This window comes from Columba livia, chromosome 12 (genome assembly GCF_036013475.1).
Source record: "Columba livia isolate bColLiv1 breed racing homer chromosome 12, bColLiv1.pat.W.v2, whole genome shotgun sequence".
Classification (NCBI taxonomy): domain Eukaryota; kingdom Metazoa; phylum Chordata; class Aves; order Columbiformes; family Columbidae; genus Columba; species Columba livia.
Genome location: NC_088613.1, coordinates 7843374 through 7866148, shown reverse-complemented (window position 1 = coordinate 7866148; position 22775 = coordinate 7843374). Strand labels below are relative to the sequence as shown.

The following is a 22775-nucleotide window of genomic DNA, read 5'->3' as shown; positions in this document are numbered from 1 at the left end:
GACACAGCTCAGTCCATCCATTGAATTTTCTGTGCACTCCCTCAAAAGCCTCTGGGAAGCCTCAGGAAACTTAATGTGAGGGCACCAAACACTGAACCTACCCACTTTGTTTTTTGTGTGTTCAACGACTTTGCTCTCAGCCCCATTCCCCAGCAGGATGCAGATGCTGGAAGAGGTGGTGGCACCGTTTGCCTTGCAGCAGGTGACAGCATGCCGAAGGCACAGGAAAGTGCTCTGACATGTGGGCAAACCCCTCAGCAACATCCATTTTCTTCTTCTTGCTTCTCAGGGGCCTGGAGTCCTCCTGGGTCTGGGCATGCAGTGAGACTGTATAGGAATAATTTGTTTGTACAGGGACAAGCAAGAAGTGAGAGCAGCAGCAGGGTAAGTCACAAAAGAGAGACAGGAGAAGAGAGGATTTCGTGCATTGAGGTGATCTGGGCTGCGGTTTTGCTTCTCTACCCTTGTTGGAGTGAAGATACAGTAAGTGCTTGTATAAGTGGAGGAGAAAACCATGGCAACAGAAACTTAGTTCATACTTTAATTTATTGCCATCAAGATATTTGCCAAGTGCCAGGTCCCTGGGAAAAATGCATTTTTCATCAGTACTACATAGAAATTAGCATCAGAAGAATTAATGCACTTAATAACTGTCAAGGAACACTGAGAAATGTGCCTGAGACATGAAGACAACTGTATTTATGAGTCACTTTGACCTATAGCAAACATCAGCTAACTGGATAAATGTCAATGCAAGTTTGAATCATGATTTGATGTCATTTTAAATTTAAGTGAAGCAATTATTTTCTTTATTTAGCTAATGCTGGCGGTGACATAATGAACAAAGGGCACGAACTCCTGTTTGTGTTGCAAATCTTTCAGCCTTAAATCTAGAGGAAGGTGAGGGCATTTCCCAGATGGGTCAAGTCATAAGCTACAGTGGCTATTTTGTACCCAGAAGAGAAGGATTGTGTAAAAGAGATGGAACCAGTCAGACCCTTTACAGCCTGGGGATTCACCCCATCTCCACCTCCTCACTTTTCCTCTTTCATCTAGGCAAGGCACAACTGAAGCCCTCTGGCATTGCTGTACAAACACCTCCTAGCCAGGAGAGCTCTCATGAAACACAAGCAGCCAGTCAGACTCTGATTTCACAGGTGGTGAAGTAGCAACACAGAAAATTCATGAGTGGCTATAGGAGATCCATGGGTTAGTCTGCTGAGCTGAGTGCTCCTGAGCCCTCTCTGATGCTCTGTTCCCTGGCTTAACTCCAAGGTTACCCTCCTGCTACCCCACAGTCCCAACAGCACAACTTCTCTGCATCGCTTTGGTATGTTCCTTCCCTCCATATCACAGCCTGATAATTTGAAGTGACAGAAAACAAGCAACCAGCTGCACAGAGCATCTCCAGGCTTTACATCTTTGTCTCAAGAGAGTCCATGTCTTGGTTTTGGCCCAGGGACAAAAAGAAGCAACTTTTTTCCCCAACACTAATGTTGAATCACAACTAATGCATTAAATGTATAACACATGGACTTAAATAAAATCAAGATGGCTACAGGTAGCATCATATCCCTATGGATATTTTTGAAAGAACATCAATCTCTGCTCTTTATGTGCCTTTTTTTTTTTTTTTTTTTTTTTAATATGCTTCATTGCTAACAGACAGCAACACTTAGTGACAGCCGTGTACTTCAGAACTGAGTCCTGGTTTTGCTTTCAGGACCTAAAGGGACTTTAGGAAATTTGAGTTGTGAGAGGCCTGTTTTCCCACCTGAAGCAACAGCTTCCTCCTACATTTCTAGAGGATGGTGTTTTCAGATATCTCCTGATCTGGACCCAGACTTCCTCCTCCAAATGATCAAACACCATTTGCTTACACTGAAGGCTGTATTGCTGAAATTAATTTTGCATATTAGTCTGTAAGCTGCTAACAAACTGACGACTTTATTCAGCTTCATTATTTTAGCAGAAAACATTATCTAGTACCACATACAAAATGGCATCTTTACTATGAGAAAAATAGCAACTGATTCATTGTTCAGCTGATGGGAGGAATTACCTCCATCACTGTGTGATTCATCTTGATTCATCCCATGCCTGGAATAATGAAGGAATAACTTAAAGTCAACTCAATATATTAGTAAGCTCTAAACCAACTGCAGTCACTGGGCATTGCCATGGGCAATTGGGGAAAACCTATGCTTTGTATGTTTGTATGTAAAATGTGAGGATATCTTGGTTGCAAAGCAGCAGTACTGCAAAGATGAAATAGTTATAGAAATGGATGATGTTCCCTCAGCCACAGTTCACTGTGGAAAGACAGCTCTCAACAGAGAAGGCAGAAAAAGCAGCAAGCTGGAGGAAATGAATCAAAATTTTATTGTAGACAAAGCAAGATCTGTGCAGGGAAAGAGTGACAAAAATTGAACTGTTAGATGTGCTGAGGAGACAAATAGGACTGGACATGGTAGATCATGCTAAAATAGTGCAAAGCCTGGTACGTGCCTGCCTGCACGTAAGACAAGCAGAGGGAAGGTAACAAAAGGAAAAACATGCAAGCCAGAAGCAAATATGGGGAAAGGTAAGTTAGAAAAGCAGCAACACAAAGCAGATAGTCCAGGACCCAGTAACACTGAAAAATGTAACATAGACAAAACGAGAACAACAACCAGGAAAATAACTCAAATACCAGAAGGATTCAGAACCCCTGACGGGGTGGCATAGCACAGGTGACCTTATAGACAAATGGCCAAGTATTTATCTGCTACAGAGCAGCATTTCTTTCAGGATCCTGCTATGGTCTGGACAAAAGGCTGCATGAGACAATAAGGCAGTGTATATTGTTCCCACAGCACAACTTTAGCGTGCCCAGGAGCATGGGGTTTTCTAACAGTGTTCTAGCACAGGCGAGAAAGCGTGTTGTGGTGCCAATGGGAACACCCACAGGGCAGCCCTATAGAATGGATCAGGTTATTGATTCACTAAGTGAATACCCTGAAACACTGTAATTGCTGTCTGGGCTGCATTATTGCAATATGAGGGTTTTAATGGAGAGTTAAGAGTAGTGCTGACCTTTAAATACCCTATGTATTCTAAGGCTACACCAGATGATTTTACAGTAATTATTTATTAGCATTATAAGTAAATGCATTATTATAATTCATGAATTCTGTAACAGTCAATTTGTTTCTCTGCCCAGAGCCTTGAAGTGCCTATTTCACAGTGTTTTTAGAGGTGTAACCATAGGAACTAAGTGGTTGCCAACATAAACCTTCATAATTAATGATGATAAGCTTTCACTCTATTGAGTGATACTGAAATGTATACAGAGTCGATGAAATACACCTCAAGGGTCATGGGACCCTGAAGGCACCAACACATTGACTTACTGTGTATAACACTTACATACTGCCTGAGTGAGGGCATCGGCTCAGCTGTGCATTTTTGAAACTCTCCCACAAAGAAGCCCGCTGTGAAATGGAAGACCAAGAAGGCAGATTTTCTGCCCTGGAAAGCAGAGAAACCTCCGAGCTGCAGTGGAGACCAAGGACAGTGTCCCTGACCCTCTCTCTCCCTGGGAGTGGGAAATAGCTGTGGAGAGAGGGGCCACAACCCCCAGGGGCAGTGGGAGCAGCAGGGCAGTGCCAGGTCCCATGCCCTGGATCATGCAGGGAGCTGCAGCACTGAAGGGTCTGGAGCAGCCCCCAGAGCTGGACCCAACCTCCCTTCCACTGCAGAGGACCCACCTCAGAGGAGGTTTTTAGTTGTGCATACCTCCTTCAGGGCCAAGCACAAAAAGGCAGGCAAATAGCTTCTGTGGGGACCCTTCTCATGCCTGTCACACTGGAATCGATATTTCCATTGTGTTCCCCTCCAAAGAGTTCTTTTCCTAAGCACTGAGTGCTGGAGGGTAAAGAGCTCTGCTGCCGATGAACATCCTCAAGCAGGTGTGTGGTTTCCAAGCAATAACTTGGCTTTTCCTCTGAACCTATACAGGGACACAAACAGTCCATCCACAGAGGTGATAATTTTATATACCTATATACCAGTCCATGAAAGAATGCTTTTACCATTCTTACAGAGAAAGAAAAAAAAATCAGTAACCACACAAATCGGGCTGGCAAACTGCTTTCTTGGAAAGGAGGGCATATTCACCAGAAGTGAGGTGAGAGGAAGTCAAAGGGCTCTTGCAGATTGAGCCTGGCACTATGGCTCCAGAAAGCTCAGTTGTGAATTGCCAGATGGTCTGACCAGCCATGTGGGCTGCCTGTTTTAACACGCATTGAAAAAACACATCCCAGCAAGGTGCACTGTTTGCTTGCAAACTGGTCTTGACTACTAGCAACAGATTGTAATACTTTTGGGGAGAAAGGGGAAGAAACCTACAGGGTTGAGATGCCTGTGAGATCTCCAGTACACTTTACTTATGAACAACTGCAGCTGCTCACACCAGGCGTAGCACAGGATAGCTAAATGCAAACTGCATGGAGCAGCCAAGATGCCAAGCAACTGCACAAGCTGAGAAGCAGCGTGTGCACTCAGAACCGCGGTCCAGCCCTGCTCCCCAGCCAGCTGGGATGGGAGAGCTGGCATGTCTATCAATCTGCAGGCAAAAGACACGGGAGCTTTTGAAAGTTGTGATAAAAGGCTCAGAGCATGTTTTGCAAGACATCTTCATTTACTGCTTCAGAGAAATATCTACAAGGATCAAATGTCCCTTAAAAACCAGAAACAAGACCCAGATGACTTTTCCCACAGCGTTTTAGTGTGGTAATTTGAGGCGTCCTTTCAAATGGTTCAGAGTTTCATGGGGTGGCTCTATCATAAGAAGATACGAGACTTCCCCATTTTTGAGATTCTTCCTAGAGGGATGCTGTAGAAGAAGATTGTGAGCATACTCCAATTTCAGAGATGGAAATTGTTATTTACCTACAAGGAAGTGGAGAACACGAGAACAGTCACTTGGAGCCTGACCAAAAGTGACTGAAGCCCCCATGCTGCTGGGAAAGCTGCTTGGGGAGGGAGCACAGGGCAAGGCAAGCAGCAGGAGAGGGGCTGCAGGTACATCTCCCACCTTGCATCATACAGAGAGCAAGGGACTGCCTGAGCCAGTGGGATCAGCCCTGCAAAGGAACAGAACCGAGAGTTTGCCATTTAAATGTTTTCTGAAAGAAAACATCTGAAAACAGACACTGCAATAGTTTCCTTTTATCTTTGGGGAGTGCTACTACAGAGAAATGAAGTGCTTCAGGAGAGAGATAGTATAGGCTGGATATGCTTCTGTGCACAGCTGTATACACACACATCCAACTCTATCTGAGTTGTCTATACACAGCACCTTGCTTTAAGAAGCTCCCATTTAGCTTCTCTAGTGCAATAACGCTAAGAATAAACCAGCACATTTGAGTATTTGACTTCATTAAGTGAGCTACACTGATCCTTTAAGCAGGTTATTGGTTATCTTGATCATCAGAAACACTCAGAATCCTCTGTGTTTAAATGTGTCTGTCTTCAATTTGGTATAGATACACAGTCACTGGCAGATAACATTGTCACACAAGATAATAGGCTCCTGCTGCTAGATAAACATTTAGAGGAAGACACACATTTGAATTTTTATTCTCTTGGCTTTAATGAGATGCCATCAGCTCCAGTTTGGCCCCAGATTTAGAGGTCATTAAGAGAAGCCCTATACAATCCTAAAAACACTAAAAATGTTCCAAATAATTTTTAGAATAATTTCTACTGGAAACAGGTTTTTCTTGCAAACACACATTTCTTTGCAGCATTGAGTTGGCAGATAAGGAGACATGCACAGCGAGGATGTGACTGAGATTTCATGGAGTCACCCAGGACTTGGCCACCTCATGGGGGCCAGTTGTCCTCTCACAAGCAGTAATGCAGCCTGGGCACACATAGTAGCCGTATTCTCTGTACAAAGCACTGGTGTCAGTGCACGACATGATGATGGTGCAGTAATATTTGGCATGGATATAGTGTACAGATCTTACCAGCCAGCCACACAGGCAGGTTTGGGCCACCTGAGAGCCCCCATTTACAGCCATTTGAGCTCCTACATGCTCTGGCACACAGGACACCATCCATCAGTCCCCAACAGTAGCAACAAAAGGCTAAAACCATCTGGGTTTACCGCTGCTCCTCTCTTTGTCTGCCTCATATACTGCTGAATTTCAGTGTGTCCAGCTCCACATCCCTTTCTTAGTGACCGCTGAGGATTTTAAGATCTCCAAAACTCATTTTATCCTTCACATTCCAGCATGGATAACTTGGAGGAATAATAATTCAGCCATATACATATATTTATATCCTGTCATATTATACTCTAAACAACTGCCTCTGGTTACAAGAAAGCACATTAAAATGTATGCAAACTAAGTTAAGAAATGTCAGATAGAGGTCCCAAGTACGAACTGTGCTTCTCAGCCCCCAGGCTAGAAATCTGAATAAACAGATGTTCTTTGCACTGTGCCCGGAAGGTTAAATTTAACCTTTGTTAGACAAACAAGGGACACTGATATTCTTTTGTAATAAGAAGGGTTGATAGCATATATACTCAAGGCTTAAACCATTCGACATATTTTAGGTTAAGGATTTCAGCAGAGGAAGACAAGTTATAATATTTCTAGGAGAGGAGAAGCAGACAGATTGTACACAATGAATCAGTAAATCTAGAAGTCAGAGGCATCCACTGAGAGACACCATGACCCTGTTTCCATACCTACTTTCTTTGCCACTCAGAGTCCAAACCAGTTGAAGGGATGATCTCAAAGTCCCCTTGAAGGAATGGCTCTGCTCTGACACTCTGCTCTTGGCAGGTTTCCAGGTTCACTCTGCACAAAACTCAAGTTTTACTCTTTCACATACCAGTGAGTTAGGGCTTGAGATCTGGCTGTAATTCCACCAAATATAAACCTTGTCAGAAATGCTCTTATCCATAAGAAGAACTTCAAAAGCCAGACCCATGTCTAGACTACAGTAACATCCTTGTACTAAATATTTTCAGCCTAAAGCTGAATCTTTATTAATGTTACTGTTATTTTTAAAAGTTATAATGTTGTTGTTAATGTTATTATACGGAGAAAGTATCTGTTGAACAAATCAAGCCAGATATGCCCATTTCTATCATAAACTTTACAACAGTTTTTATGTCTCCCACTGAAAAGTCAGCATTTTTCAAGATTTAAATCAAAACTGCAACTTTAATAGCCATTTTCCCTGGGAACAAAGTCTTCTATAGTGAAGGCAATTATTCCTTTGAAGCATAGATTCCACTGTTCTGTTGCGAGTTGCACTTAAATGGGGACTGAACTCATCATCTCATAATTTAAACATCTGTAAATAGTCTAAATACAGGACATTAGATCTGGATAAGAAATCTCTGCAAAAATGTTCATTGATATTTTGTGCAAATCAGAGCTAACTCCATTTTGTACATGACAGCATCATCACTCTCTGCTCCTCACAAAAGATCTGGAACAGTAGATATTTCTGTTAAATGGTGGCACTTTGCCCACCTTGAGTGAAAGCTGAGGGAGTATGATTGATGCAAGGTGTACTGAATATTGCTTAAAATCAGTAACCAGGCCTTGGTAGATTCGAAACAGAATCTATGGGAAAGAGTGTGAACCATACTACCCTGTATCAGAAACTCACTCCTAGAGTTGTATTATTTTAATTATAAGCTGCCCTGCAGCTATTAATAAAAGAAATAAAACGATAACCTAAGGATGTTGCACTTGGTGCATGTGTAGTATCAATGAATGTCTCATCCCATCTTATCCCATCTGGAACAGGTCATAACTTAAATAATATCCTTTTAAAATACAACCAGACTCCCTACTTTGAAGAGAGGGACTCAGTCCCCGGTTCTCACGCGAAGGCAGAGCTGCCACAACAAAAGCACCACAGCTAAACATAATTTCCAGAGAAGCTCAGAATTGACTGCACTTGCGGAAGATACATCAAAATGTCCCAAAATGAGCATGTTGTTCCTTTTTTAATTTGCTGACAGTTTGCCCCCAGTTAAACCTCCAGCATAGTAAATAGTTTTTCTTGGCCAATGTAACCAATATAGATTTAGTATCTTTCTTTGCTAAATAAGAGGAACATTTACAATAGCTGCTGGCTAGAAAATTAACCAAGTGAACTCTTCAATTTGTCTGTCCCTGTCTGTCTCCCTCATTAATTTTTTATGGAAATCAAAGACTAATTCTGTCTCTCTGCTTGTAATCACATTCAAAACATGCTCATGACTCAGTAATCTGCTTATGAACATTGCTGTTCTCTGCAGTAACTCTGCAGACACCCACATTTGGGGCGATCTAAGTGCTCACACGGCTTGCAGTTGCCAACACAATTATTTTTTCCCTTGCTGTTTTTGTCATCTTAGACTCTCCCCTCCATTATGAAAACTAACGGATGAACAGGAAACCCATCAAGTCAAAGCTGGAAGTCATAAGAAGCTATTCACCATGCTGCAGAGCCCTGGTAAGCAATTTCTGATGGCCTTATTCAAAAAGTGAAATTGCTGCTGGTGCCTTATCAAAACAAGCCCAGCCTGAAGGCCAGATGTGAAATCCCACTCTTATTATCTCGGCGAAAGGGAAGTCTGATCCAAATTTGATATTTTGGCTTGAGCAAATGCAAATAGCAGAGTTGTTCTGCATACAGAGCACACCATGAATGAAGCTTTATTTTAAAATTAAACTAGTTGCCAAGATGTTGACTTTCTGAGCCGTGTTCAGCAGCTTGATTACCCACTTCAATGACTAATTGGTTGCCTTTGTGCGGTGAGGCCGTCTAGTTATCTGCCCCAGTCAAAAAGCCTCTGTGGAAGAAGTATGAGCAGGTATCCATGTCACCTTCCCACCAGCTACTGGAATAAAAAGTGGCCAAAGAGGAATTCACATTTAATGGCACTACCATAATTTGTGGGCTCCTCAATGAGAAGAGACAAAAGGCAACAAAGAACAAAGGACAAGGAGCTGCTCCACAGAAGCACAAGGTACACAGCTGGGCTCATCATTGTTATCCTCTCAACTGCATTTTGATGGCTTAGCAACCCAGCTAATTTTATCTAATAGAGAAACAGTGAAGCAAAGTGATAATACTTCCTTATTAAGAAAATGCACTTTTATTTATAGCCAGATTTTGGATGACAAAAATAAAGGAGAGAAGCACAGAGCTTCTTTTCTATTTTTGTGTACAATCAGTATAAATTCTCTTCCACATTTGAAACGGTCCATGATTTTTTTTCTGACCATGTCGACATTCATGAAAACATTGTTAGAAGAGTTTGTAGCAAAATGATTTGAACATTTCTACTCAGAACTTTGCTCTGTACACAACAAACCTACATGTGTGTCTCGCACAGAGCTCTGGTAATGTATTCTAATGTTCTCTCATGCTTCCTGTGATCATAGTCCCCAGAGCATAATATTTTGGAAGAAGATAATTTGTCATATCGTCTAAAGAAAACAAGCACAGTCTTCCCAGCTCTGCTCACATAACAACGTATGAAAACAGAAAGGATTTCTTTATTCCTAAAGAATGAGCCATGAGTTACCTAAAAATAAGCATTGAGAAGCATGTAAAAATAAACACCAAAAATATGAATGAGAAAGGATTCTAAATGAGATATTTATTAGATCCAGGAAGGCAAAGGAATAATGCAGCAGCATGTGACTTCTCTTCAAAACTAATTTAGTTTGATGTGACATGTTCATTTTTGTGTGTTTACAGCTAGGCAGGGATTTGCTGAAGAGCTGTGGTCATGGGGATGTGCAAGTGGGTCAGAATGACGTGTCTCTGCAAGCTGAATCACATAATTTTTTAACAATTGGAGAAGGTGTAAGGACAAAAACACCCCGCTGCCAGCTAAGCAAAACCTCTCCTGAAAGTTCTTGTGTAGAACGTACTGTACTTCAGCTTATTTACCCTGTTTCTTTGTTTTATTTTGCCAGCTACGGTATTTCCATATTAATCCGGAGCATGCTCATTTTAGGCTTTCAAACTGGGTCAACACACCCAGAAAATTCACACCAAACTGCAGTTCCTGAGCACAGATAGGCAGAGTTGTCAAAATATTCTCATCACTGACTAAATTTGTGCTTAGAGCAAAACCAACAGCCTGGAAAACACAAGTGCCCTGCAAGCTATCAATTAGCCCTTACATCAGGACAAACTTGTGTCAAGAGGAAATTACTTCCATTTTATGTAAAGAAATTCAGCTCAGCACTGACTTACAGAAGAGGACAGCTTAGGAAAGACTCCACTTGCCTAAAGAAAGGGTATATTCTTGCTGTGCTAGTTGATAAGATCCTGTATGAGATCTCCTATGCCCTCAGTGGGGTGTGATTTTAGTCTGAGCACCTTCTGAGGTTTCAAAGATTCCCTATTCCTCATAAAGATGAAGCAGAAGTGCTTTCAGGGTGTTTTCACAAAACACACAAAGTCTTCCCAGAGCAACCCAAAGCTTCGTGACTGGGACAGCAATTTGGATGTTGGACTTTCCACACAAAGCCCTAAGTCAGATGCAGCAGGGTGAAAAGCCGTTCTCCCAAACTTTGTGCAATTGGCTGCCCAAGGCTATTTGCATTTTAAGGGAGAATACTGTCTTTCATGGAGTGGGTATTTTACAAAGTAAATATGCCTCTGAAAATTCCCAGACATCATATTGTATAAGGTGTTAGCAGCATCTTTAGATGAACCAGGGATCACACCTCATTCCAGTGTGTCTGCTGGGTTGTGTGGCAGTTGGGGACAACATCAGGGCTGCAGGATCATGGGAGTTTCTGAAAGTACAGAGGGGTTTTGGCTCTTACTGTCTGTGCTATGCTGGACCTTGTGGTTTCAGCAGAACACTTCAATTTGCCACCTATTGTTAATCTCAGTAACCCTGTTTACAGATCTGACAGCATGAGCCAGGACCCAGTATTTTGCAAAATGTGAATGACATGTAAGAAACCAAAGGGCAGCCAGAAGGGAAACCTCAGCATTGCGTGCAGTATGAACTCTGATCTTTCTGGGGTCATCCAGATGAGAGCACCCAACAAAAAATGTTCCAGTCCACCTCAAAGTCCACCAACTTCAGCAAGGGTCACTGCTCCAGAGATGCTGCAGGGGACACGTGTCAAGCTAACGAAAGTTCTGCAATGTCAGTGCAACCTCTAGATTAACTTTTTGCAGCAAAACCACTTTTCTGAAGCAACCTGGATGTCAGAAAAACCCACCTTCCTACAAATACTCTGGAGAGTCCCTGTTTTCCCAAGCTGGTGACTCCTTCTTGCAAAGAGCCATCCAGGCCCATGAGCCCTTTGCTTCAGAATAACAAGATGAATCAAAAATACTGAGATATACATAACTAAGGCTGCATGAAGAACACAGCGTTTTTGAAATTTTTGAAGTTTAATTTGCAATGGCTCAGATTCAACTTTCTGTCTTTTTTAAGCTTCTCTTACTGCCTCTAATTAAAGAATTCATTTGATTTGACTAACATATGCAGAAAAGTATTCCATAAAACTGTACCTGAACCAAAATTTCATTAACTTTAACAGAACTAGAATCTGTTGTCGGGTTGTTGCTTGGTGTTTGGTTGTTGTTTTTTTTTTTCTGATCCATGGAACAGATCTAAGATAAGAAAATATTCAGAGCACTGTTATTCCAGGTTATGCTTACCAATTATGCTTCTCAGCTCCATATCAAACACAGAGCCAGGTGATAATAAGCTGGGGAGTTTTTCTCCTCCTGTAGATAGTCACACAGGCTTACACGGGTAGTAATGAAGTCTGCGTAGAGCCTGTGAATCCAATACTCCGTGGGTGGTTCAGATGCAAACATCAAACCTTTGAACAGAGGAATTGATAGAAAAATTAATATTAAAAACTACTATTTCATTATGTCAATTTTTTGGAGGAGTATTACTAACTACTGCAAGTTATGCTTAGATGGGAAAAAGCACTTTGTTTATGATTCAAAACATGGTACCGCAAGCCAAAAGGCAGAAATGTTGGCTCCACAGAACTCAACAGAAAAATTCTCATAGAGTTAGGTGAAGCCATGGCTTCCTCCCAAAACACTGACCACATCTCTCTCTTCCCGTGCTGACATTTTCCTGCTCTAGTATCACTTTTTTCCTCTTCTTGTACATGACGTTCTTATATCTTAATCCTTCCCTCACTGATGATGCATTTTCTGATGTCTCTTTTCAAGGCACCATCCTGCCCCAGTACATCTTTATCTACTTCTCTTTCTTTTTTCTTTTCTTTTTGCATCTCTTTCAGAGTATCTAAGAAAAATAACCTTTATTGCACAGTGCCTTCCCAGCCAAACAAGGCAAAAGAGATAAAAACCCACCACTCTTTTCTCATCAAAGGACCTTTTGAGAGTTTCGGTCCTATGAGACTGAATTCACAGACCTGAAATTTGCTCAAATATATTTTCCCACACTAGTCCTAATTTAGTGTTATTGGCTGTATGTGGCCCCAAGTCCCAGTCCTGACTGTCTAGTCTCCAAATAGCACTGCAACATGTTTCTGGTTGAATGTCACAAGGGAGCACTCTCTTAGACTCCAACAGGATTTAAGGAACAGGAAAATATCCCTTTTGAAACATGTCACAGCTTTCAGGCTATTGAATGGGGTAAATGTAAATGGAATGCTGAAGATCAGTTGATTAAAAAGACATGTAATGGCTAAAATAATTTCTAACAATATACACTTTATAATAAGACATATATTCCCCCTTCAGTTTCAGTACTACCAATATAGTGCCACACGTGTCACTATGGCACACAGGATGGATGGATCAGAAGAGTTCAGTCTTAAATTTGTAGGAAAAATGATTCTGTATGTATTTTCCAGTTCTTGTCTGTGTTAAACTCTCCATCATGAGATATGCAACATTTACCAGCTTACACATTTGACATTTCCTGCAGTCCTTGCTTTGACTGAATGCCCATTCTCCTTCTGCTTTGGAATATTTCAGAGTCTGTTAACAAGGGAAAATAGAACTGGCCAGGAAAATAAATTACTTTTTGAAAAAGATCACAGTAGTGTAGATGTGTTTCTGAGTAACTGCCTTGAGAAAGCGGATAGCAATTGCAAACCACATGCTTAAAACTACCTGGACAAAGTGACTTTGCTTTACAAATTGGGCTTGTGTTATTCAAAGTTATCAATTTGTCTTTTGTTAATAGTTAGCAGTTAATAGTTGATTCCATTTTAAAATAATATCTATATAAATGTTATTGAAAAATATTATTTAATACAAATATTAAATAATGAAAATCAGTAATCGTTTATTGATTAATTCAAGTAACATATGTGATGTGTAAGGGACCTCTGTAAAGAGAACTTGCTTTCAAGGCTAACATTAATGAGCTATTGCAATATTATGGTCCTCTCACGAAAGAATTTGCACCAAAGCTAGAAAACAGCTCTACCAGAAATTGATTACAGACATTCAAAACCCCTCATAACCCATAGCCTGTATCACGCTATCAATCGATATGCAACTCTTTCCATTAATATCACTTAAATTTGAGAAAAATCTTCTTCTCAGTGAGGGTGACAGACACTGGAACAGGCTGCCCAGGGGGGTCGTGGAGTCTCCTTCTCTGGAGACATTCAAAACCCACCTGGACATGTTCCTGTGCAATCTCATCTAGGTGTTCCTGCTCCAGCAGGGGGATTGGACTAGATGATCTTTTGAGGTCCCTTCCAATCCCAAACATACTGTGATACTGTGATACTGTGATTCCTGCTTTTAAATACTCTTTAATTGGTCACTGCTAGAAAAAATGTACCTTGGTGACAACTCTTCCAGACCAGTGGCATGATGCAAACCCAAGCACTGGGGACAAGGGCTGCCAAACACCTCCCATTAACCAGCCCTGACCTGTGTTGATAGCTAAGGCTTGCGACACCAAGGTCTATATTTTAGAGAACTGTTGGCCAGGCAATGCAGTCCTGACACCTGTGTTATAGCATGGTGCTGTGCCTTTGTCAGAGCTTTGCAATGAATAGAAAGAAGGCTTACTTTAAAAAAAACCCTCCTGCTGACAAAGGGCATGCCCTGCTCCACTGCAGAAAGCTTCTGTGATGCCAAGAGTGGCTGAATTGTAGCTGCCTAAAAGAGTCATTTTAAAAAGTTAGAAGTAAATTCCTAACTTTACACTGTTATTCAACAAAACAAGAGTGCAGCTCTCTCTGGTGCAATGACCAAGACAGCACTAATCTGATTTTTAAGGAAACATTCAGCATTCATCTCCTTTTGTCATTAGAGACGGAAATGAGATGGGCCATGCGTGGCCTTTACAGCTGTTAATGATGAGCCTGGCAGGATAATTTGGACCAAGTCATCTCCCCCCAAATCTCAGAGCAGGCTGGTGTATCTGTGCTCCAGCAGCTCATGCCCCTCCCATCTGACCTGGCACAGAGGACACAGAGGTCTCAGGTGATGGGTTTCCCTTCCTCACCTCCTCTGCAAATTCCCTCTGGATAAAAACCACCTCCATGGACTCACTCTGTGCCCCAGGGGCTCAGGTCAGACTCCTGTCTCTTGTCCATAGCTCTGCAACATAAAGAGAGTGAGAAACTGCCTCTTGCTGAAGAAAAATTTGCAAGAAGGAAGATATTAATGTGGAACAGCTGTGCCATGGATTTTATGAATAATTTGCTGAAAATAAACTTTAATGGCAAATTAAGAACAGAAATTAGCTCTGCAGTTCTGCATTCTCAATGGGTAACTTGCTTGCACGAAAGTACACAACTAAACTTGGCACGACGAGCAGCTCGCCTGGCAGCGTCTCCCTGGGAGCAAGGCAGCGATGGCCCATCGGGGCTGCTGCCTGCCAGGGTGCTGGCAGGGAACTGCTTTCCCACAATCTGCTCAGCTCTGGGCAGGCTTTTGCTTTCAGGAGCTCTAACGCAATGAGCTGGTTCAGGAATAAAAGGGAGATGAGGGCCAAACAGATCAGCTTGGCTGCTCCTCTCCCCTCTGCATCCCTCCCAAGAGGTGATATTTTGGGCAGTGGTTTAACACCATGGCCTTTGGCAGGGAAGCTGCTGGCTCTGCCTGTTTCACTGTTCACTCTCCTGGATGGATCTATTTTCCCCTGTTGCATTCAGGAGAGCATCACCAACCCAGAGCCCCAGCTGAACCAGCGCCAAGCACCAGGATCTTTCCACCGATTGCCATTTCTACCCCAGGTGCTGTGCAGGGCTGATAACTAGCAGGCAGCGTACACCCCACTGATCTATTAATATTTGAGTGCATTTTCTGAGCTTACCAAAAACACAGGTTCTTCAGTTTGCATATCCTAAATACTCAGCAGCACAAAACCCTCATTTTACCTCCCGCTTTCTGCTCCTACCCCAGGGCTTTAGCCCCTTCCCCAGCAGCAGGGCACTGGGGAGGAGGGTCAGTGGTGCGACAACTCCTTCTCATAAGCAGCAAGATGTGTGGTAAGGCACGTTCTGCCTAACTCATGGCACCTCTGTTGCCTCCATTTCTAGGACCACACCTGGCTCTATTTGCACAGCAAATATCTTACTGTCAAAGCAGAGCGTGTTTGTTCCTCTCCTGCTTCCCCATGCCAAGGGGCAGAGCTCACAGGAGGTGCCTCCCACAGCAGTGCTGGGGTCTGGTCCCTGGCTGGGGGGCAGGTGGAGGCTCTCCCTGTGGGAAGGAGGTTTCTCTGCTACATGCCTATGATCTATGAATTAAGCCCCTTGGCTCCATCATCAGTTTCTCCCGTAACAGCTGGGCACACTGACAGAGAGAGTGATGAAAACACCAAGCCATTTCTCCTCCTTTGAAAGGATAAAGGCCAATAAAAAATGGATATTGGCAGGCTGGTATGAGTTACCACACGGGCCGATGTTCTGAAATGTCCCAGCTTTGCCAACATGCCTGACTGCTTTGTGGACATTGAACAACATGACCTCAGATAGAAAAGAAACCACTTGTGTCTGCAGAAATGATGGCAATTTGTTTTGTGGATCATTCAGCCATCTCTGATCACCACTTTTGCTTCAGCTGAGAAAAGGCATTAATCAGCTTAATTTTTCTCTCTGTAATTCAGGTCAGACAATCTCCATTTACTAAATGTGATTGATCAATTAATTAATTGTACAACATTCATTCTTGACGCTAGTTCAGAATATGCAAGCTGGAAATAAGTCACTAGGAATCTCTACATCTGGAAGACAAATTATGGATCATTCAGGACATTTTCAAGCTCAGTACTAAGAGAAGGTTGGAGTCTTGCCCAGCCCAGTCCAATTTTTCCTTGTCTTACACCTTTAGAAGCCATGAAAGATCACTGGAGTTGCACAGCCAAACATGAAGGTGTGTTTGGATGGATATATTGTATCTGGCAGAAAAATTTTCCTCCGTGCTTCATGTTTGTCTGAGTTGTGTTCTTATTCCAGTAAGCACAAGAGGTCTTTTACTTTTTTTCCTTTTAAGAACAATAATACCCAGCCAGCAAGTTATTAAAAAAAAAAAAAAAAAAAAAAGTGGTTTCTCTTCAGTAGCAAATTTTCTTCATTTTTTAATGTTTGCTTGCTCATTAAAAGAGAAAAAATGAAGAATTACACAATATATAACAGAAGAGATTGCTGCTGGCAAGAGGCAGGGGTGGAAGGTTCCCAGCACAGCCAGCAGCCGAGCCAGGCTGGCAAGGAAATGACACCTGCTCCTTTATTAACCCACACAGACACACGGGGCAGGTTGCAATTGAGATACACCCTGATTAATGGAAAATTCTTCCTTAATGCTGATGAATCACTCATCAGGAAACACTAAGCACATCCAGTTCCTTCCGAACAGGACATTTACTAGCTGCTCAATAAGCTTTATTACAGTATCTTCTACAAGTTTTATGCATGTAATCAAAGCGTCTGCATCAAGTTCTGCAGATTTTAAACACCTCCATAAAGCAATGTAATGACCTTCACAAAAAAAAAAGTTAATAAAGGCCTATAATAATCAAATTTTATGTCAGTGAGGCACAAATATTAACCATATGCAGATTGCACTGATAAGTCTGAAAGGAGCAGGCAGCATCCAGTGCTTTGCATAGCCACTGGAGATACTGGGACCAAAGACAGCATAAGGAAAGACTCCGGTTGCCAGTCCTGCAGGACAAGACATGGGGCAGACAGGTGTCTCAAGGGGGGAAACTAAATGCAAATGTGTTCACAGGCCCCTCTTTAAAAATGACAGGAGCAAAGTGGTAATTCAAATGTCACTTGATTTTTATTACTTCAACAGCCAAACAAATGCCCTTTCTCAGGATTGGTTAAAACTCCTCTAATGGCCCACAATTAGGAAAGGCATTTAATAAATCAATGCCGTCCCCCGCACACCTCGGGCTGACTGGCATCTCCCTGCAGGTCCCTGCAAGCTGTCCTGCTGTGACATGGAGCTGTGAGCGGTCAGGGGACACAGAAAGGACTGTCACAGCGGGGACAACATGGCAGGTTCAGCTGCCTCCAGTGCTGCCTCCAGTTTATCACAGGTTCCTGCTGAAAAACCCTTCTCACTCCAAGCCAACACGATCTATCACTGGTGGGAAAGCCTAGCAATATGCCCCCTTTCTTTTTTAATCCAGAGTGATCGTACAAAGATGTCTTCATATATTTAATACATTGTGCATCTAACAGCAATATTTTGGCTGTTTTTCTTTGGACTGCACTACAAGCTCATCGACATAGTAAGAAGATCTGCCTCTTCTTCAAATATTAATGAAGAAAAATGAAAAAATATTACTGTGGTCACATTATTATCCCCTTCTTAATTCCCACTCTTTCTCCCACACTCTGAGAATGCAGGCATCTGACAGGTGGTTGAGACAGAGACAGCTTGTCTTCAGCACATTGCTGTGACCAGGGCTGTGCCTCTCAGACCAGGGTTGAGACCACAGAAGGCTTAAGTTTCAGCAGCAGAAGCATCATCACATTAGACCACAGATCAGATTTAACCTGCTTTATCTGTATATTTGTAGCCATGTCACAGGGAGCATGCTGCCAACCTCAAAGACTCACCAAGGATCACCCCAGGTCCAAGCTGCTCTGTCCACATTAGAAGTGGACATTCCATACACATTTCTACTGCTTCTGCATGTTGTCACGTGCAACCCTATAGCGCAGGAGCCCATAGGCCTGAAATAGTTGGAGCAAGACAAGTAAGACATTGTCTCTCCTTCCTCTGTAGTGAAAAGGCAACCGTGCACGCCACTCCACCCCACCCCAACCCATAGTGAGGCAGTTTCTATCTCCATACCTTTGAAAGCATCAGCAGATCTATACAGTTTGATACCAATAGCTTGTATTCAGGTTGGGGGCTGCAGAAGTAACCCAGCATCAAGCCTGGGTTTTAAATACATGCTTTCCCAGCCTTCCTATAATTCCAACCCTTGTCCCACTTAAAGCTGAGTGAGAGATGACACTTTGGAGTCACAGACTGGAGAGCAACCCTTCCAGAGGCCACATCACCTGTGATTGCAGTGTAGCTACCATTTATTTTCCTTAAGCATCTTCCATGCTGTTAGTCTGGTCCTATAATTATATTTCAAAACAAAGTTGCCTGTCAGGATGAAGTCTACTTTCCTGATAATGCTGATTTTCTCTTCCTTTCATATTGCAAAATAACACAAATAGCATGAAAGAGATGTTTTTTCCAGATTTTTGCTTTCCATCTTAGCTGCATAGCCTCCAAACTAGGTCAGATCAGAGAGGGAACATTTAATTTAATCTGTTACAGGGATTTAAAAAGCTGTTATATTGTTAAAGATTACATGTGAAGGGTTTACCAAAATATCAACCACTTGGTGTGAACGGTTCCTAGACGGTGCTAAGAAAAAGCACCCAGGAAGCAGAGGACGACTAAAGAAAAGAACCTGACAGAAGCCCATCCGTCTGAAGCTCTGACATTTTGGGCATCTTATCAGTCCTTGGGATTTGAAATTATGTTATGCCACCCATTAAGAAATTCAGCACACTCCACAGCACACATAATCCTAATGCACAACAGCAGTGATGGGTCAAGGGTCAGGAAAGTCTTGTAGACTCCAAAATTAAACACAGCAGGTCTTATATCTTCTGTTGTTAACTTACAGCTTTTTAAAATTAATCAGGAAATGTGGCATCCAACCCTTTAATATAAATAAAACTGGAAACAAAGCCCTCTCCTTCCTCCTTCACTTCCTTCCTCCCCCCATCTCTTTCTGGCATTTGTGCTACATGAAGATGTAAACCTCAGAGTGAGTGGTTTGAGGGGTGCTTGCAAACAAGTCCTAACATCTCTATTTTAACTGCAGAGCTATACGCCTCAAGTGTAAGACCACTGGCTGGAGACATTTAAGCAGGCTTAGGGTCCTGGCTGGGGCAGAAGTCTACCCATCAGAGGAGCCCTGCTCATCACTGTAATTTTGCTTTGGCATCACTTATGTTTTGGTTTGGCAGTCCTTGCTCTATGGGCCTGTGTACTTTTTTCCTTATTTAAAAGGAAACACATCCTGTCCTGTCTGTGCTCCTGAAGGATCAGGTACAGTCAGAGATGGATGGTGTCCCTCCTTGCAGCCCCACTCCCCACCAGGACCCCACAGCCCCAGGGAGGCTGCCTGGAGCAGAGCACACACCTCTTGTCTGCTTCCTTGATTGAGTTACATTAATGGAGAAGCATTTTGTTACCCTTTTATTACCTTCATTAAGAGTCTCAGCAAGGGAAATGAGTGTTCCTGTGAAAAGCTTCACTGCTGTGCCCAAGTCAGGAAAATGCTTGTTGCAGCAGACTCCTGCAGGTCTCTGTCCATGCTGCAGCCTCCAGTCAGGTGTAGTATTTGTTGTCTTGTCTCACTTGATCTTCTGGCTCTCCTCATTGTCTCAGCATGTCCAAAATGCTGGAACATGTGTGCTGAGAAGAGCCTGGAGCTCAGTCTAGCTTCCTGCAAAACACATGCTTCCATTGACTTCAACAGGAAAAGGAGCTGACCTTTAAAACTCGCATTGCGTTAGGCTTGGAATAACTCAGAGATCTTTCTGTACAATGATTTTCAAGTGTATTAATCATATACAACAATTCACAGAGTTTTTGTTTTACTTCACTACCTTGTTATTTCCCCAAACCCTTGGCAAATAATCTCCTTCACATCTGGTGGTGTCTGGGGTATGGATGCTCTTCAGGTGCCATCTTCATTTTTTGCCAGGGAGTGGGACATGGTTTACACCTTGCAGTCAGGGATTTTGCTGCCTTTGTAGATGTGTTCTGCAAAGGTTCCTTTTAGGACTAAAATGAAGCCTCCTTCATTGTGCATTTAATTAACTTTTATTTGCTTGACATTTCATTTTTATTATTTTTAAGCAGTCGAGGTTCTTGGCATTAGAAACACATGTAAACTAATTTAACTGATAGACTATCTTCACAAAGGACTTTTTAATTACACCACCAGGAATATTTTTCTGCAGAGAGGAAACGACGGCAAAAATTCACCTTAATTACCTCAATACAACTGACACCATGGAAGGCAATAACAGGAGTGGAGAAAGTACCTGCTGAGAATATGTGGACACTAAATCAGACACATCATGCTTCTGGTGTAGCTCCTCCAGGTACCAGTAAGGGAGTGGAGTTACTGCAGAATGTTTATCTTACTGGAAATAAATCATTTATTTCCTGAGTGTTTTAAAACCTGATTTTAGCCTGGTTCTCTAAGGGATCAAAGAAATCTGCACTCCTCTGCCTGGTTGTTTCCACGCTCCTCCTCCCTCCCTTCCCATTTTGGGTGTATTTGGGAGAGAATCTAGCATGTCTGAGATGTGAAGCCTCTTCTGCCTGGGAGGACATCAGTGGCCACATAGGAGCAGGAAACAGAGCAGGAGCCCGTCCTTGCTGTGAGCGCTGCGGGAAGGGAATGGGGAGCAGTCGGGCACCACCAGCATCCGCCCATCTCACCCAGAGCTCCTTGGAGATGGAACCTCTCACTGCTACAACACCCCCTCCTGTGCTCCCATTGGCTTCTAGCCTGAGCACAGACAACCAACTAAAATAAAACAAACAAACAAAGTTATCAACATGAAGAGCAAGCCTGAAGGGAGCAGAAAATCCACAGCTCCCAACAGTTAACTTATATTGATAATGATTTTACACAAACATACACACACATCTGAGAAGTAGAAGAAGAGTTTAAGAGAAATATTACTTAGCATTTAAAAATTGAATCAATTAATATACTGGGCATTATCAAGACACCGGCTTGCTGAAGTACCTTCATGAAAGTCAAGAAAAATTACTGGTGTTTGCATTTACAGTTAATCTCAACCCACAGTGTTCCCCCATCCATTTCAAACAGCTCATAATTCAGCAAAGAGAGGAAACCTGGCACTTACTGAATATGAAATATTTTTGTGATGGCACTGTTGGTATATTGATTACATTACTTCTTTTAAAATGTTTTAACACAGTCTTTGGCTAATGGAGTGTTTAATTAAAGAGAAATAAACATTAGTTTTCAATTTGTGAGTAAGAAATACCCTTACAAGTATGGGCTGCAGGATATGATCCTCACCATCTTTGCAGATTTATCACTTGTACCAGACACAGAGGATATAAATAACATCAGCCTTAGACTGGTGGCACCCACTCAGTCTTCATCACTTCATAATATTCTGCTGAAAAATCAGTGTTCTCTGAAATCTTAGTCCTGAATTACAGACAACTTCTTCTCAGCAGAAATGAAAAATTGTTTAGAGATGAGCAATGGAGGTAGAGCTGTCATTATGTAGCTATAGAGACAACATAGTCTATTTGGATGATAATAAAACCAGCATGCTGCTTCCTGGGAATTGAAAATAATGTTTAATAAGCATTGCGTTTGCAAATACCCATTTTATTCCTGTTTTTTAAAATTAATATTTGCTTCCATTTCCTATAATCTGATGTATCCAAAATGAAAAATGCATTTTACAAAGTCCACTCACTTACTGCATGGATGCAGAAAAGAAATATTCAAATGCATCAGTGCAGACAAACAAGCCTTTGGAGCCTCTGCCGCCAATAACCCCACTGAAACCAAACTAATAGGGGCCAGTCAAACCTTTTGGCAGCCTGGCAATAACTTCAGACCCCAACAAACCCTGAGAAGAGACTTCAGAGATCAGGGATGCCTCCTGCCCAGTGCAGCCCCTGCGTGGAAAGAGCTGAGCTCTTAAGAGAAGAGAGACTTCAAAGAGCAACTGCAACCAAGAGAAAAAATTGAGAATTAGCCACAAAGGGATTACCTTGGGCAGCGAAGGTATTTGATTGCAAACACGTACTTTCATGTGGTTTTCACAACATGACAAGGTTGGCACAAGGAAGGGATGTACATGGTTTGAGGTGGCTCAGATATCACTTGTAAGAAGGAGTCTAAGCTTTTGCAGAGCTTCAGTCCTTCTCTGGTGGCTCAGCTCCCTGTCCCTTGCCACCGAGCCATCCCCATGAGCCAGTGCCAGGGTGACTGGGCTGGGAAAGCTCAGAGCTGGAGAAAACTGGGGAAAAAAGAAAGTTATATAGGGTCAAGCAAAAATCTCCACCTAAAAGACACAGCTGTTTGCTCTGAGAGTGTTCACCAAAAGGTGGAAGCTGGAACCTCTCCCAAGGCATCCTTGAGCTTCAGGCATGCTATTTAACAGTGTCACCATAACATTTTGAGGGCTGTCCTGTGACTCACGCTATGACATTTCTACTTCTGTACTGTGAGACACAGT

The 22775-nt window shown here is 42.4% G+C and overlaps 1 long non-coding RNA gene across 1 annotated transcript in view; it reads left to right on the top strand.

Annotated features, from left to right (window-relative positions):
• The window catches only part of LOC110357469 (uncharacterized), a 64211-nt gene extending 43865 nt beyond the window's left edge, over positions 1 to 20346 (top strand). The window contains exons 12-13 of the long non-coding RNA XR_010475655.1: positions 8414 to 8511; positions 10932 to 20346. This is a non-coding gene — a long non-coding RNA (uncharacterized LOC110357469). The remainder of the gene's footprint in view (positions 1 to 8413; positions 8512 to 10931) is intronic.
• The last annotated feature ends 2429 nt before the right edge of the window (positions 20347 to 22775 follow it).